This window comes from Acanthaster planci, linkage group LG20, assembly GCF_054643075.1.
Source record: "Acanthaster planci isolate LZ-2023a linkage group LG20, COTS_SCS, whole genome shotgun sequence".
NCBI lineage: Eukaryota > Metazoa > Echinodermata > Asteroidea > Valvatida > Acanthasteridae > Acanthaster > Acanthaster planci.
The window spans coordinates 8,802,676-8,816,063 of NC_141796.1; the positions used below are offsets into that span (position 1 = coordinate 8,802,676).

The window sequence follows — 13,388 nt, forward strand, 5'->3', positions numbered from 1 at the left end:
CAAAATCTCTTTGTCCATGGAAGAAGGTTTTTTTCCCTTTTGAAAATTGAAGTCTTCACTATTCACTTGTTTGCATGCCTTCGAAATTTGTGTCCTTGAAAACCAGCTTTTTTTATACAGTACACATGTACATGTGTCCTTTTGTCCCTGAATATTTCACCCCAGAGGGAACACCTTGCGCATAATTTCAGCCAGAGGAAATATAGAGTCTCTGATATCAGCGCCAGTTTTATTACTTGGCTCTGTACTTTTTTCCTTATAACTGAAACAAAAGACGGAGCTGATTGATGTAATTGAGAAATGAGCCTCTCGCTGTTTCGCCCGATTCATGAACTCTTGAATGCCGGATTGGGTTTCATGTTGAGCCCGGTTGCTTTACGCTCAGGAATGTGCGCATGCATGTACTGTTTAAAAAAAAAAAAAAACTAGTCTGAAGGGTTTGGAGCATTGACCCCAAGGTGTGGCACGTGGACCAGAATTTGAGATGAGGTCATTGAGCACAAACAAGGCTTGCGTTTGAGTTGGCCCTAGTATGATAATGAACTGTGCAAGTTAATTAATTTGAGTTGACTCTTAACTCAATGGCAGGTTGTGCACTTAATAGCTGTTGAAGTCAAGTGGTGCATTAACATATAAATTGCCATTAGTGTTTGGAATTTGGACCTGCATGTACGTGTAACAATGTTCTTATTGTGAGTCACATGTACATGTACATGTAAGACACAATGTGCATGCACATGATGTACATGTACTTACATGTACATGTAAACGTACATGTAGTCCATGTTTAGTCATGTGAGTGTACCGTTCATGTACTGTACATTGTATTGGTACATGTAATGTATCGGCACCATACACGTACAACAGTTTGTACGCTTGTTTTAAACATGTGTCATTTTATATTCTGGTACCTTCTGTTGTGTCATAAAATAAAGGAAAGACTTTGGTTTTTGCCCCGGCAGAATGGGCCCTGATTTTGAAAAAAATGAATGAAAACCATCTCTTAGATGACCCTTACCTTTTTTGTTTGTTTTTTGCGTTTTGCATGAGAAATATGAAGCTGTTTGAATTCATCTTTGTGTTGGTACATGTACATGCTGTGGTGTTGTCTTCCACCCCCGTTGCGCACGAGTCACCTCTGTGTGCATTTCTATCTTTTGATAAAGAGGAGGCCGTTTGTACTTGTACTTGGCGTGGAAAAAGTTTGCTGGTACACACACACAGAACGGAGCAGATGATCGGGGACGGATAAGGATTCTTGCTGCCACAGTGCGATAGACATTCTTGACAATGCTTTGCACTTTGCACCGGCCGAGACTTTGCCAGCCTTAGGCCATGTCCGTCCAGAGCTACATGCGCGTCGCCGTGTGTTTCCTATGCAGCGAAGACCTACCGTAGACCTAGCGTTAGACGACAGATTTGGATCTAGCCCGAGGATGTTCATTGATCTTCCTCCAGTCGGTTGGAACATTAGTTTGGGAACGTACCTGTTAAAACTGCAAAGATATGAAATTCCAATAAAATTCATTTTTATCCCTTTCTTTCTTACCCATGTAATCTCGGGGGATCTACGAACTTCTTTTGCTGGACATCTCAACACCATCAGGTAAGAAAACATTTTGATTTAGGTACTAATGTGTTTTCCCCTCAGCAAATTGTCTCTTTGAGAGCATTTTGTTTGTGAAGCAGTCAGTGAGGACCAAGTTTAGTCAGTGGCCATTTGTCTGCCAATGGCAAGTTTCCCCGGTACCCAGGATGTGTTTTAAGCATTGGTTACCAGGCAATATTGACTATGGATTCACAAATGGTCACTGATCAACGTTGGCCTCAGTTGGGCTACTCATCAGTGAGAAATCTTAAGTTGTGGTGTAACAAAACGGACACTATATTTTGAAATACGCGGTAGCTGGGGGTACAGTGTCTACCGGAGGCAAATCTGCCATGAGAATGTCGAATTGCAGGTCTGTGTATTGGGAAAAATGCAAGTCCCTCAAAGTTCTCAAGTGATCACAAGAGGGCAGTATTTACATTGTCTGAACCATTACTGCCTATCTGTAAAGGGTGCAGACCACTAATTAAAGTGAGAATTTCTGACCAGCTCATTAGTATTAAAAGTGCCCCCACAGTATCTTTTGAAAAAGGAGATTGTTTGGCCCCCAAAATTGTGAGATTGTGTAAATCGTTGCCAGGATCAACTTCCTGGGTCTTTGAGCTTTCATATCAGAGCAGAAGGGCTAAAAACTACGGTTGAAAAATGGTCCTAAGTGCCCGAGAAAGTTGAGGGTTGCCACTTGAAAAATGGCTGCAATCAGACTTCGGAAAAATCACTTTTTGGGGGGTGATTTTGATTTGTGGGAATAATTAAAAATATAATTGGTTAACCCACAAAAAATTGAAAAGAAATGGAAAGATAAGTGACCAGACAAGAATTTCATTTGTGTTTCAGAAATCTCAGGGATGTTGGCGTGCATGCTATTGGGCCCTGAACGGTGCTGATTTTACACTGTTTTCAGTGGGGCTTGAATTAGTGGACTGGACCCTATAGGGTCTCCTTCCATTCATTTTTTCACCGCATTCTTCAATTCCATGGTTGTTCAGTTTTCAAACTATAGAGGGGGCCATTTGTCTTGTCCAGAAAAAGTGCTGCTGAGGAAATGGTAGATATTTGCCACCAGAGGGCAGCATTTTGGTCATCCACAAATGTCCAGGCTGAACTGTTCAAGTGTGAGTGTAAGAGGCTCCAGTTTCTGCTCTAATTACTAGCTTTACAATGGACTTGTTCCAAGTTGGTAATTGATTCGCTTTTGCTCTCCATACATAATATCACCATGATCTCCGTGGTACACATTGGTTGCCTCGTTGTCAACTTGCAAGGTTATCGATCAGTCATTTACCAGTTAGGGAAAAACATCAGTTTTGTACAGTTTTGTCCACAACATGTGGGAGGTTCTAGCAGATTCTATGCGAGCTCTGTGATTGGTTCAGATTCCAGAGTGGATAAATATGAGTGTGTGCCATGATTATTTCAGCTTCCAGAGTGGAGAGATAGATACCAGTAGTGGTGTTTCAGTGGATAGGCAGGTCCATGCAACCTGCAACTGAGTGTTGAAAGGCTTCGGCCTGTTATGACTGCAGCCGTTCTTTCCTCGGCATTTTGCATACCACAAAAACTGGCTAGGCCAGTGATTTTGCACACAACAACGTACGTGAGAATTAATCAGGGTAATCCCAATTGACCGATGTCATGTATGTACAGTTCGCATCGTGCGCGGCACGTTGCACTAAACGGCAAACACTACATTGCAGTGTTCTTTAAAATACTGCCACAACGTTACAATTGTCCCATGTGTATGAAAAACGTGGAGCACGTGTTCCAGACTAGCATTATTGCGTGGTACATTAAAATGCTTGGCTTGGGCATGTGCTGTTATGTTAAGTCATTGGATAGGCTGGTGGGTGTCGTCAGTGACGCGCTTGTAATTGTGCAGTGTGCATGGATAGAGCAGGCCGAGCTGCCGGTGCATGGCAGGCCAGGCTGCGTGTACGTGTACGATATCCCCATTTTACACACAGTGCATTTGGGTGGCGCGGCGCAGTGTTCCAGTCGAATGTGAGCGATCATGGAACAATATGTGCATGTCGCTTTCCATGCTGCTTTCCGTGCACCTGGCTGAACAGGGGCAGTCGATATGCACGTGTAAGGCGCAACGGCTAAGAGAAAAAAAGGTCTCTGCCATCTTGGCGGTGAAACACGCTCACTTTTCGGAGGCATCACGGCCAAATGGGAGGGCACCGACGGCCATGGCCGTTGTGGCCGTTGGGAAATTCGAGGCCTGTAGATGTGAAGTTCACAGAAACTTGCCTTGGCATTTTTTTGGAGAATACTGACGAGCCAGGGAATTTATCCCTCTGCGGAAGATAGTAACAGGACTTGTTAAATGCAAAATGAAGAACAAAATTACTTGTTCCATGTGTTTTTGCATTTGCAGTAATTGGAGTGAACTTGTCTTCCATTGGCAATTTTCAGAATTGGACCAACAATCACCTTCTGTGCCTCAGGCCCAACAATTTATGTCCTATCATGAATACACGTAGTTCTCCTTGCGCCATTGTTTTGACAAGTCTCATTTATCTGATCATCGTCAGACCCTCTTCATACCCAAGACATCCTTCCCCAGTGTCTCAGTCGATTTCTACGAGGTCATCCTAAGATTCTGTACTCCTGCTGCGTAGCATCATTCCCGGTTTTTTTTTCCTGCTGCAATGGGATCGATCGATTAACCCAGCGCAAATCACATTAAAGGAGGTTTCTGTCCCTCAATCCAATAGCGGGATGATTGAATGATATCACATGGTCATCCTATCACCCTCCCCCCCCACCTGTCCCTGTGCAGCTTGTAGAGTTGAGGGTTCACCGATGGATGATTAGTTAGATGGCCGGAGGGCCTTTTCCCCTGCTTTTAGGCATCATGGTTATAGCATGTACTTACATGCGATGCAGAATGTACATTCTTCAGTGTAGCACATGTATAAAACTACATCATTTGTGTAGATTGTGTGAAATTGAGTGTGGGACTCTGAGTTTGTGACGACATGTTCATGTTCAGGGGCCAATTTCATAGAGCTGCTAAACAAAATTTGCCTCAGCGTGAAAAAACCTTGCTTGACAAATCAGGTTACCAGCCAAAATTCCAAGTGACTCATATTGTTTTGGAATGGCATTCACCTGTCTTTTGGTTAGCATGACAATCATAGATTTTGAGCCTTTGCTTTTTAAGCAAGTTTTTTTTTTGCGCTTAAGCAAATCTTGTGCTGAAGCAGCTCTATGAAATTGGCCCCAGGTACAAGTATGTGTACATGAGTACATTGGTAAACACATACAGGGACCATGCTATACCCAACGATATCCAACAGTGGTCACTTTCTGTGGGATTTTTTTATCTGAGGCTTTTTGTTTCTAGTTTTCTGGATCCTGTGGGGTTCAACAGGCTTCATAGTTTTCTGTTGGATTCTGTGGGGTTCAGCAGGGTGCCTTGAGAAAATCTGACAGGGGTTAGGTTTAATCGTGCGTATTTTGATGGAAATTATGCCGATCATAAAAATACTCTACTTGTCTGAGCAATTATATTTTGTTGTTGGCATTTGAATGAAAAAGTTCGTTAAGACTGAATGGAAACACAGAGGTCAAGTTACGGTAATGTCACTAGCAGGCTCACCTGCAGTGTTCGTGCCCCGCTCATTTCTAACAAATTCAGGATTTTCTGTTAACATCCCCTGATTTCTGTCTCCCTTTTTACAACAACAAAAATCCCGCTATTTTTCAACCGGTACAGAATCCTCCTCTACAGAAATTCTGAGATTCCTGAGTTTCAGTCTGGCTCTACATAATGTGTGACTCTCAGTTGACCTAGTTTTCACACCGACAAATGAGATACAGACAGGTGCTGATAGGCTTGTTTGGAGTTCGTTTCCCGAGTCAGAAGCTCAAGTGTCCAAAATTAAGTGTGAAAATGCTCCAATCTAGCCGTAAATACTCGCCTTAATTGATACTAAACTCTGGAGAGGAGAAGAAAAAATCACAGGTCCACTCACCCCAATCACGTCCTAGGCCTAATCATCTGATATCTGCCCGGAATCGCTCCTCAGCGCTGTGTCAACTCCCTAATGCAATTGTCTCAGCCGGCCTTGATTAGTTAACGCAATTTTCGGCAGCCGTGGCGGGACCTCGCGGGACCCCTAATTCCCTGCTCCGAAATGAGGTTTTTCTTTTCTCTCCAACCTCCCCCCCCTTACCCAATCTCTCTTCAAGATGGTTGCCTGGTTGTTTCTTCATTCGCTCGGTGTTCTGTGGTCCTCTGTTGCTGCCAGGCATTGCCGAGCTTGGAGACTCTTGCGAGTGCTGTCCGCGCAAAGACTAGAGGAAAAAAAAAAAACCGTCGCAAGGCATCTTAATTAGATAAGTTTTGGAAATGGTGTGGTGTGACGTGCATACCAGTGTTGTTTTTCATTGGGTACGGAACACTGCGTGCATATGCAGAGGTGACCCAAGAGTTGGTTCTCCGCGGGGAGATACAAAGTTGCAGGCCGGTGAGGAGGTGTCTGCCTTAAAAAAAGTTCAGTTGCGGGTGAGGAGATGTTGACATCGCGTGAGAGAGTGAGCGAGCAAACTCCCCCCCCTCGTTGAATCGGCGACACGTCATTAGGGAGGTGCAGCATTCTTGCTGTAGCTGTCATCGTCACCGAGATACAGACCTCGAGGGGAGCATGTTTCAGTCCTTGCAAGCTGCAGCTCCCAAAAGTCCTGGTCTTGACAACCTAAGCATCTCCCCCCCCAATCAGTCTCAGTGCCCTGTTCGAGGACAACACATACACGTATTTTTTCTTCTCGTTATTTACACAGTTGAGATGTTGGTTGATTCTTTTCAGTCTGTCAGAATATCTTGACATCTCATAATTGCGGGGATATTCAAATCTTTTGAAACTAAAGTATTGTGGACACATCTCCACTACCCTGTTTATTTCACCTGTACCCTTCTGATTTAGTTTTTTTCGTATCTTAGAAATTTTGAGATATTGCAATCAAAAAATAAAGTTGCCCTTTTTTTTATGCCGTTTAGGATTTGACTTCCACCCTGACAATGAACTGCTTAATGTGCCCGCTGATAAAAATGTATACTAACATTTTTGTTGTTGTTTGACATCTTGGAATAACGCTCGCGCATGTGAATGCCCCATGAAATCTTACCTTGTTTCCTGTCTTCAGAAATTCCACCGGAGAATCGTCCTGGAGTTCTTTGACAACTCAAAGATGACTCCTTGTCATCACCTAACTTGGCTTGATCCCTTAAATGCACCTTCACCACCCTGCAAGAACTTGCGAAAAACACAAATTTCATAAGGAGATCCTCATTGAATAGTGTCGTTGCCCCGAGCACAAAAACAGCCCCCCTACCTTTTTAATTTTGGCCACGCTTTCTTAAAAAAAAAACAACAGAACAAGCAAAACAATTTAACTCGACCCGGAGTTTACAAGAGTAAAACATGACGGCAGTCCAGATTTTTGGGGGGTGCTATATATTGCCTGTAATGCCGCGAGGTAGAGTGAGCATTGACTCCAGTCTCGCAGGAGCCCCCGGGCAGTGAGAGCAGCCGTATTGTTATTAAAAAATATTTTCACAAAATTGTTAAAGCTTCGTGGGATGTCATCTCTCACAACCCTCCCCCCCACCCAATCCAACCGTTTCTGTATAGTGGAATGTGTGCGCCAACACGAGGATAGGTTGGATGGCCTGGTGAAGAGGTTTTGGTAATTGGCGATGTTGTTAGCCTTGGAGGAGCCCCCCCACGCATTGCACAGGAAGTTCCTGGGTCTTCAACCCCTTTGTTTAAACAGTTTTCAACTTCCCTGTCAGGGGCTTGCCTTGCTACACGTAGCTCTCAAGAGTAACTCACGAATACCTACCGCTATCCTACATATAACTTCAGAATATTTGAACCAGAGCCTCGTGTGTTGGATGGTGTAGGGGTCAGGTTATTGGAAGCTTGCCGATGAGCCAAGTTTCGACAACAATTCAAGAGATTTTGCAACCTCCGTTCTCTAACCTGCTTTCTAAAGAGAAAAAGGATTACAGGCACCGGTGGCAGAAGCTGGGGGGAGGGGAGGACAGTTCTCCCCACTTTTTGACGGGGGGAGCCTGCCCCCCCTCCACTTTTTGCAGGTCCCATAATTGGGTGGGGCTTAAGGGATGGACCTACTGTATTAACCCTAACACTCCTCAGTCCTCCAACAGGTGAAGGATTGAGGAGGGTTAAGGTTAATGACAGATGCCTGATGGTCTAACAACTCCCCCCTCCCACTTTGAAAATCATTCCCCCCTTGCTGATACTGGCCCAACAAGTCTTCATCACAAATGGCTATAAACATCACCTTTGCTATATCCATGTGCAAGCTACATGTACATGTATGTCACATGTTACGGCATGGTACATAACATACATGAAACTCAATTTAAAAAGGGGATAATACATGTATCTATGGAACGTTTCTACTATTCAACAGATACCTTTTATAACATTTGAAGCAGAGCCTCTGGTGTTAGATAGTGCAGTGGTTAGGCTTTTGGAAGCTTGCGTGCGGGAGAACTCCACGGGTCAGGTTTTGTATTTCAGAGATGCAGATGGATCTGAGAACATGAAACCCACTTTGCAGTATGCTTAGAAATTGCACGTATCAAATTAATTTGGTGACTTTTTAAAATGACCAATTCAAGGCATAAACATATTATGTGCAGTCTTACAAGAAGTAGAAAAATTGTTCGCCTCGAAGGTCTCCAACCCCTTTTAAGAGGTGCATTGAGCTAGGCCATGTTTTTTTGGGGGGGAGAGTGAAAAGATATAGCCCTTAAGGCAAAATGCCCACTTTGGAAGATACATTTAAAAAAGCAAAATGTGCTGGGATTACTGAAGGAAGACATTAGATAAGGGGCTTCATCCCTGTTCAAAAGCTACCTGCATGTGAATTTGAAACATGGCCCATTTTTAAAGGCACTTTTTTTTAGGGATATCTGAACTGTATATGGTAATCTTAAAGTTGTAAGGATGTTGTATTATATGCAAAGTGCCCACTCGTGAAAGTGATGCATCTATGCCTTTTAGCAATGGTGTAAAATTATTGATGATAGACGTGTCTTCTACGGTATGATACGCAGCACCGTGGGTTGTCATTGACATACACTCACGTGGAATGTACGCAGGAGGACGTCTTAGGTGTAATTGTATGGTGCGTTGAGTGATGATGTCCTTCCAATATCAATTTACTATTGAATTCTCTCTTACTTTGCATGTACGGTAGGTTGGGGCAACATTTGACTGGAACCGGTACCCTGCAGTCTGGCCACCTTTCTCATCCTCAGTTTGGGGAAGAGTCATGCTGGTACTTGTAATTAACCCTAACCTTCCCCAACCACTCAGAATTAAACAGTAGTAAAGTGTTTCATTCTGTGGGGATAGGTCTGGTAGGCCCATAATAGCTGGCTTTTGCATTGGGTTTGGCATACCTCAGAAAAACTAAGTCCAACAGCCTCTGTGCACAAAGTCCCATATGGGTGTTTAACTTTGTGTGAATGGGAAAGGTTAGGGCCAGCAACCCTGGGGGGGGGGTCAGGGTTAATATAACAGGTTAACTAGAATCCATTTGAAGATTTCAGACTATTTTGCAGGATTGAAGAAGGCAGAGCCCAGCCACTGTTACTTTACATGGGGCTTGATGCTCCTTGAAAATTAATGTAAAAAAAATGTGCCATAGGCTCCTGCACAATGGAAGGATTCAGAAAGGCTCCACACAGCAGATGTCCAACTAGTTTAGGTCATTTCAATTTTCTTGGAAGCTTACGGGGCTGCCTACACGTGTGAAGCCCCCCCCGGCCCGCAATTTCAGACACCCCTTCACACGCCACAGGCTGGTGCGTCTCCTGCACTCTGCATATTTAGGGAGAAATGCTCCCATGAATATTCACGTCCGTGTCTGGGCGATTGGGCCGTCCCTTCCACCGTGTCAGGTCTGGACGCGTAATTAGCTTAGCGTCCAGTGACCTACATATTAACGGCACAGTTTTCATCCGTTCGACTTGCCGGTATGCCTGCTCCGAGCCCAACATTCCCCCAGATCGTTCTCACGATGCAAAAATGCATGCCACAATGTCCGGCCCCCAGCAATTATTTTTGAAAAGTAAAACAGAACACTGGGTTGAAGCGAAATTGGGTCAGCAAAATGGAAATATCATTGCAGAAACTGGGACAAGCGAAATTAGATCAAAAATGCAATACAGATGTGGTGCAAAGGCTGACTGTAAAGTAAACAATTTTGTGCCATGTTAAATGTCAAAAGGGGATCCATTGTGCTTGCTTACATGTCCTTGAATATTTCCTTTTTATATGTGTAAATATACAACGGTAAATTAACTATGGTACATGAATGCATACTGGACGAGTGGAAGTACATTCATTATGTACGCTTTTGCCCTTTGTTCTGGCGGTGCCGTGTATTAATCTTGTTTTGCACCACAGATCAGTTGATATGTGATTGAAATTCCTCCTCACAACATTGGTGATTTAGATCGCAAACTTGCTCCAGGTTGCTCTAAGCATTCCACCCCCAAAATGACTAAAGACACTTTCGAGATATGGGCCGTGGCACAGGCACTGTTCCCGCCGTTCGTTTTGTAATCTCATTTCTTCTTGGCCGGTAATGAAAAAACGTTTTGCATTTCGGAAAGACAAGCTGGGGCGGATTTTAATCCAAGGGATTATGAGTGCTGCGTCGGCCCCCCGACCCCAGAGGGTGTTTACGGAGTGCACTGCGCTCTCTCCCAAACCCCCCGCCCCCCGGGGGTTTGTGTGACTGACGCTGGAGACGGAGGGTCGTAGACATGGTAGCCTCGTTTCATGGCTGGATCATAGACGGATTTCTGTGTCCCACATGCCGTTCTACATTCTTCTTTAGACCTTTTCAGAGAATGCCCTCTGGAAACAGGCTCCTAACCAAAATGGTTTGTCTTTCAGTGCTTAGCTGAAGTCCCGGAGAATTGTACATGTAAACATTAAAAACATGAGTTCCGCTTAACCCCTTCTAGCCAGGAGATAGCAAATGCTGTGGCTCTGTGTGAGGATTAGTGCATACCACACATACATGTACATTCTATTCAACATGCACCTGCGGTTTCAATGTGGACCTGCTGCTGGATAGGGTTTTTGCTTACTGCGCATACCACAGCCCAGCAGTCGCAGTCAAAAGAATCCCGGCATGAAGGGGTTAACAGGTAACTCCTAATTGGTATTCTCAACTGGTGCCATGACATACAGTCATTCTGCTATTAGAGCCATCAAGTTCAAAGCAAAACTTGGCAGACTACCAGTCACAATATACATACTGTGTTACTGGTACATACCTTTTTGGCTGGTAACCTGTTAGCAAAAGCAAATAGACATGTACAGTACATGTACATTCTATATTTGGCAAATTTTGTCAACTTGGCAGCACTCTGAAACTGTTTCCAGCATGTGATTTGTATGAGAAAGGTTTTGAAAAACAGCAGCCTTGAGGCAAGTCTAACTACACGTCCCTGGTGCACCAGGCACTGAATGCCGGCATTGAAGTATACACACCCTTTGTGAGATCGTCAGTTGACAACCGTTGACATTGCTTGTTGGCGTTGTGTACTGCGAGTGGGACGTCGACGCCTGCATGCCCACAACGCAGGCAAGCGTGGCGCATGTTAGTATTAACACCAAACCATCCGTGTGTAATCGAGCACATGCTGTCTTGTGACGGCCCAACGACATAACAAGGTTTTTTTTTTCTTCTTTTTCTTTCTTGAATTATTAGCTAGCCGACGTATCCGCGGTTACATAGCATCATTTCTTCCCTCTTGTCTCTCTAGCCTGACTCGCCACACTTCAACGGGCAACCACCCGTGGAAACCGGCTGCTTACAATGTCAGGAAGACTAGAAATGTAATTAATGCTGTCCAAAAAGACCATCTGTGCACAGGGGATATTAAGGACAAGCAGGGTACCGGTATTCCTAACTGCTCAGCAATACACAGTACATGTATGCAACTGTTTGCCAACCTGGGAATGTCTGGTATTCAGCACTGCAGCTTCAACCGCCTGGTAATCTCCCTTTTTTTTGTTTATCATCAAGGGAATCATCAAGGGAGGAATCAATTAACATGGTATGGTAACTGCTCCGCCAGTGGTGATTGTACCGGCATTGCGACACCAACTGCATGTTATTAATTGAAACTCGGGCAGTGGCTCGGTGTAAACGGCCCTGGTGATGAGCGTACATTTTTGCAGCAGTCGGTAATCTAAGTGAACCGCTGAAGCCTGCTTAGATGGGGGTTGCCCATCTGTCTTTTCAACGAGGATTACATTTATGCCGGTAATCCACGGGTTAGTACAAGTGTGAGGTGAGCGGCTTGGAACTCCAGTGCGTGGAGGATGATCGTCAGAGAAATGGATGGCTCAGCCTGAATGGTTTTGCATCTGACGTCTGCTACTTGCCAGCTGTGGATGACTTTGAGAAATACTGCATTTGTTTAAAACTTGCATGGTTGTTATGGTAAAAAAAAAAGGTTGTGTTTTACTGCAGAGTACCCGGCAAATATAAATAGCTGATGCATTTTTGTGTGGTGTTTCCTGTTTTAATTGGTAACCAGCATATTTGTTGTTGTCGGCATTCATTTTCCCCCTTGGATTTGGCCTGCCAGTTTGTGTTGGAAGTGGGTCAAGTCTGGTCATGCCAAGAGGGAGGACTCTCAAACTTGGACTTTGAAAAGCAGTGGGACCTGCATCACTGCCTAAACATCCGAGGAATTTGTTGTGGTTTGGGAAGAGTCTGCCTCGGTGTGCCATATGTCTATCCATGCATAGACTGCACAGTGCAAACATAAAGGCACGAGGTAAAAGCCTGTATTCTTGCATGGGTGGATTGGAGGCTGGATGCTTCGAGTGACTCTGTTGTTTAAAGTTGGCACAAGACTGCAAATCACCGAGCTGGAGTGTAGCTTATGTCGAACAAGCCAAACAAAAGAGGAACGTCTCGTCTTGATCTCAAACTCATTTTGGATGCTGGCGAACAGGATGTTTACCGGAAGAGGGGATCACCGGTGATTCTTTTTCATTGAAGGCGGTGGTGCTGTAGCCCTTTCCTGTTGTGCTGAAGTCTGCGGATGTTTTGCTGTCAGAAACCATTCATGTTCTGTGGTCGCTTGTCAAGGGAGCCTCCCGGGGGGTAGGCATGAATTACAGGGAAGATTCTGTATTCAGCTGGCACAGAATCAGCGAGAAATGTCACACGGAATGGGGGGACATACGTGTAAACCTCTTTGATATGTACTCTGGCCCATTCTGAGGTGGGGATAATTCAGTGCATGGTGTCGGAAAATTACGGAAGACGGGTAGGGGAAAAAAAAACCCAAGGAGACGAATGCACAAATGTGCAGTCAGCCGCAGGTGTGGTTTTAGTGCAGGATGCCTGACTGACGCATGCATGTGCTGCAGGCACGGTCATTACGCATTCAGGCCCGAACCCAGTTTGGTAACCTTGCTTCATCTTGCTCCAGAAGCCCTGGAAGACAGTTTCTTAATGACCCCGGCTCTTAGCGACGGTGGAAACATTTTCTTTCCAAGCTGATTGAATTACGTGTCGCACGTAATTCCTCTCCGAAGGCGCTGAGGAAAAGATGTTGTATTACTCATGGTAAAAGTACTCCTAAGACCCCATTTCAACAAGTGTGAGTTTTCCTCAGGAGGGGATCCATCTTCTTTTTTTGTTAGTTCTGAGTGATTGATTTGAAATCAAAGATGAAGACAGCTTCCAGACGCTG

General features: G+C 44.6%; 1 protein-coding gene across 12 annotated transcripts in view; it reads left to right on the forward strand.

The window, feature by feature from the left end:
* LOC110975002 (liprin-alpha-2-like) overlaps positions 1 to 13,388 on the forward strand; it is a 135,660-nt gene that overhangs the window by 34,041 nt on the left and 88,231 nt on the right. The window contains exon 1 of one of the 12 annotated variants that reach the window (XM_087130479.1): positions 11,881 to 12,121. The exons of the other annotated variants lie outside the window; for them this stretch is intronic. The gene's annotated coding sequence lies outside the window, so the exon portion shown is untranslated. Of the gene's footprint in view, positions 1 to 11,880; positions 12,122 to 13,388 lie in introns of those variants that run through there. 12 annotated transcript variants of the gene reach the window in all.